Raw genomic sequence first — 5,125 nt, forward strand, 5'->3', positions numbered from 1 at the left:
TTTTCACGAGACTCACCGGCGCATGCGCAGCGCTGAACTCATACGTCATCCGCCCGGAGCTGCTTCCGTTTACCACAGAGAGCGCAAGCTACATTAAAGTGATTATTATTACAAAAACGCATCGAGTCGCTACAGGAGGCCTTTGTTCACCCCCCCTGCTACATTCAGATGGATGAGGAAGCATGTCACATCCTGACGGAGACGCTGGGCACATACTGTCTGGGGGGTCAGTCGGTCAGCGCCGCCGCCACCAAGAGACTCAAGCTGGCCATCTTCGGCCCGGTCAGCTGCACCATCCTGGAGTACAACATCAGAGTCTACTGTCTGGACGATACGCAGGACGCGCTCAAGGTCAGCAGACCCTCGAAGCAGTTCAACTAAACACCACTCTCGACACATTGTGTCGCACACGCAGCTTTACAGCACAGTCACTCTTTCATAAACTGTCCTGTCATATGACACATTAGGAAGATTCATTTGAGTGAATCACTTCATTCAGGTGATTCATGTTAAAGGACCACTCCAGAAATGATTCAGTGATTCATTTGATTCCCTGTGCTTAATTAAACGATTAGTTCACTTCCAGAATGAAAATTCTGTCATCATTTACTCACCCTCCACTTGTTCCAAACCTGTATGCCTGCTGACACCTACACTACATCTGCTGCTGACGCCCACACACACACACACACACACTCACTCACAAACTAACACACACACACTAACACACTCACACACACACACAGACACACACTAACTCACACAAACACACACACACACACACACTCACACACACATCAAAATTGCCAGTAGTTTTCTGTGAGGGGTAGATTTAGGTGTAGGGTTGGTGTAGGGCGATAGAAAATACAGTTTGTACAGTATAAAAACCATTACGCCATCATGTTGGGAATACGAGTGTGTATTTGTATTTGTGAGTGTGTGAGTTAATGTGTGTTAGTGTGTGTGTGTGTGTGTGGGCGTCAGCAGCAGATGTAGTGTAGGTGTCAGCAGGCAACTGAATATAAAGAATGATATGAATATGATTTCTCTGAGCCCTGGACGCATGAACCCACCGCACGTCCCACTAAAGCGCAGACTGAGTGTGAGCTGACGTGTGTGTTCATGCTGAGCGCTGACGGACTTCCTGTGTGTGTGTGTATGTGTGTGTGTGTCCGTCAGGAGGTGCTTCAGATGGAGAAACAGATGGGCGGGAAGCTGCTGGATGAACCCAAGTCTCTGAACTTCAAGGACAGCACACACAACCTGCGTCTGTCGCTGCACGACGTCCCACACACTCTCTGGAAGAGCAAACTCATCGCCAAATACCAGGTACTCACAGATTCTCCAGAATAGAAATGAGCGTTTTACCATCTGACTTTATAATGCAGTTGATGCCAGTCATGCAAAACATGTTCAGTATAGCACATAGTAGTTTATTATTATAATGTATACTTTGTGTGTGTGTTTCCATTATAATTATATTACAGTATATTTAATAAAATATAAATTACAGAATTCATTATATAATTCTTTTTAAACAAAATATATAATATTAATTTTTTCTTTTTAAAATATAGAATGAATTCTATAATTGAAATATTTTATATTATGATTAGAATATATTATTATATCAAAAATTATAATTTCATTATTATTATATAAACAACTGTTTGATAATGTAATATAAATGTACTACAAGAATAAAAATAAATGATAGATGAAGTGTTATTATTGTTTATTATAATTTGTAAGGCATATATAGACTTGGCATTTATAATAAATGTTGTATGTAATGAATGCCAATATAATTTATAATATATACATATAATATATGTTTGGTTGTATACTCATATTTTCATTCCTGCTCTGTTCTGAAAACTGTTCAATTTAAAGGATTTGTTATGGAGTGAGAGGAGCTAAAATACAAGTTTTTAGTGATTATAATGGTTATTAAAGAAATACACATTTAGTTTTATTTACCGGTGTTTTACATTATTTTTAAGTGTAATAGATAAGTTGCATCAGTGTCATTAAAACAAACAACCAAAAAATGAAAATAAAATCTGTTGAAAATATGAAATAAAATGCAAAAACTTAAATAAAATAAAACCTTGAAATGCATATGTCATATAAAAAGTCACATTTTATTGTTATTATTAATATTATTTTATTTTATTTAAATGCAACTTTGACCTGGTGAAACTTCTTTTTCTGGAAAATACAGTTAATATTAATATTGTATGTATTATTTTCTTAAATGCTGCTGTTCATCACTGTTTTCAACTTTTTTAACTTATTTCATTTTTGTTATTCAATTTATCCTATAATTTAACAAAATGTAGTATATGCGTTGCATATGTGTCATTAAAAAAATTATAATAATAAAAAACCTGAAAAAAAAGAAAAGAAAAGAAAAGTTTTTGAAAATGTGAAATAAAATACAAAAAACTACCTAGTGCAGCTTATTTTTTTTGGATAACATGGAATATATTAACAGGTTTGGGGGGTCAAGTCACGCCTTTGCTCTAGTATTTACCCGTGTTATATTTGTGCTAGTGCTGATGCTGTGTGTGTGTGTGTCCACACTCGAGCTCTCCTGCAAGCTGTGTGTGCGACAGGTGGAGGGAGAAGGACAGATATTCCAGCTCAACAGCACACTATCTGAGGTCAGTCGCTCAAACACAGCACTCAGACACGCTTACATAAAACATCACCGCAAGAGAGATGCACAAACACACTTCACTATCAAACAAGTCGTCAAGTCACCTTTATTTATATAGCGCTTTTAACAATACAGATTGTGTCAAAGCAACTGTACAGCATTAAATAGGAAAATAGTGTCAATAATACAAAAGGATAATAGTAAACACTCAATTTTCAGTTAAAGGCAGTTCCAGCTCAGTTCAGTTTAAATAGTATCTGTGCAATCACGTCGATGATATCGCTGGATATTAAGTGTCCCCAACTAAGCAAGCCAGAGGAACCAAAACTCCATCAGTGACAGAATGGAGAAAAAACCTTGGGAGAAACCAGGCTCAGTCAGGGGGCCAGTTCTCCTCTGACCAGACGGAACCAGCAGTTCAACTCCAGGCTGCAGCAAAGTCAGATTGTGCAGAGGACTCTGACACTGATTCACACACACTGAGACCAGGGCTATTGCGTTAACTAGAACAATTAACAACAAATATACAATTAATTAATTAAATAATTATTGCTTAAAAAAGAAAAGAAAAGTTAACTAAAAATATATATATTTTTTTTTTTCAGGTAATTGCTAAGGCAACATTTCTCTTTTTCATTGAAGTAGAAACATTAAAAAAAAAATGAAATAAAAACGATAAGGACAATCATTTTTTGTTACTTGAAATAAAATAAATTTTAACTAAAATTTAGAATGTTACAAGTTAACATTTCTCATTTTTGTTGTACTAAAATAATGATTTTTTTTATTTATTAAATAATTAAAGTACTAAAATCACTAAAAATGAAAATAAAAATTTATATCTATATAAATATAAATATTACTAAAAACTGTAATAGTTGATTAACTTTACTAAAATATCACTGCTTCAATTAACACTGCCTTTGAGCAGATGTTTGTAAGTGTGATGAGATGTTCTTGGTGAGGTCTCACTCTGACTCAAGCATCTGTCGCGGATCAGACAGACGTTTCTCTGCCTCTGAGGAGGCGCGTGTTAAAGCCGTTCTGGATTCAGAGCTGTTCTGTGTAAGATGCTCATCAGAATCAGATCCCGCTGACATTTGAGGAGGAGGACGTCTGAGCGAGAGTGAATGAGCACTTTCTGACGGTTGAACTCTGACCTTCGTGCTTCAGTCGGCAGGAGCGGCGCTGACTGAACGCGCGTGTCCTCCACTAATTGTCATAAAGTCCTGCTGATCTCACGCTCAGAGCCGCGTCTCGTCTCCTGCAGGAACTCACTTTCTGCTTCTCCTTTATTGCAGTTTATTCTAATGGGTAAAATGGTCGCATCTTTTAAACTCGGGAACTCATTTGACTTTTTTTGTTTCAACAAAATTCAGTCTGAAGGGCTGAATAATTAATAATAATATATTATGTATTTTTACAAAATATTTGAATTAAAATATATATGCATGTGTGTTTTAAAAATTAAAACATGTTTACAATATGATTTATTTATTTATTATAAACATTTTAGTAAATATTTTGACGACATATTGTGATGTTTTATTATTATTATTATTATCATCAGCATCATTATTGTATCTTTATATTTCTATATTTTTATTTATTATAAATGGTATAAAAAATATTTTAGATTGATAATTAATAATAATAATTTATATATGTATTTATTATAACTGTAATCATTTTTATAAATTTGTTGACACACACGCACACACACACATATATATATATATATATATATATATTGGCTTATTCATTTGCTTATTTTTACCCATTTCTTTTTTTATTTATACATATATATGTATTTCTATTTATAACAGTATAAAACAATTTTTAGGGAAAATAAAATATTGTAAACATTTCATCAGAAGTGTAAATTAATTGATGGATTAAAGCACACTGATGTAGGATGTTGTTGTGGTGTGTGTTTGCTCAGGACTCTCAGTGCATCGACACGTCTCTTCTGGATCCGGCCAGTAACATCACCACACTGGTGGGTCCCAACGCTTTCCGGATCCCGCTGTCCATCCGGCAGAAGCTGTGTGGGAGTCTGGACGCGCCGCAGACCCGCGGAAACGACTGGAGGATGCTGGCGCACAAACTCAACCTGGACAGGTCAGACCACCGACGACTATTCAGAGTTATTACCATATATACAGTAGATATGTAAGCAATAAGGTACGGGAGGCCGTGCTCTATCGTGAATAAACCATGGCTGCAGCCCCTTCAGCCGTGATTTATTCACGATACAGCACGGCCTCTCGTACCTTATTGCTTATTAAGATTAGGGCTGTGAATCTTTGGGTAGACAGCGATTCGATTTGATTCACGATTCATAAGTTTATTAAATTAAATGAAATTAAATTCGATTCGATTCGATTATAACGATTCGATTCTGCATTCTTTAAGTGCATTCACAGGATTATTTAAATGCTTCCCCTAAATTCTTTAAATGCT

The 5,125-nt window shown here is 35.7% G+C and overlaps 1 pseudogene; it reads left to right on the plus strand.

The window, feature by feature from the left end:
- The window catches only part of LOC107668634 (netrin receptor UNC5C-like), a 73,991-nt pseudogene that overhangs the window by 65,248 nt on the left and 3,618 nt on the right, over window positions 1-5,125 (plus strand).

The sequence above is a fragment of the Sinocyclocheilus anshuiensis genome, unplaced genomic scaffold, assembly GCF_001515605.1.
Source record: "Sinocyclocheilus anshuiensis isolate Anshui unplaced genomic scaffold, SAMN03320099.WGS_v1.1 scaffold116, whole genome shotgun sequence".
Lineage (NCBI taxonomy): Eukaryota > Metazoa > Chordata > Actinopteri > Cypriniformes > Cyprinidae > Sinocyclocheilus > Sinocyclocheilus anshuiensis.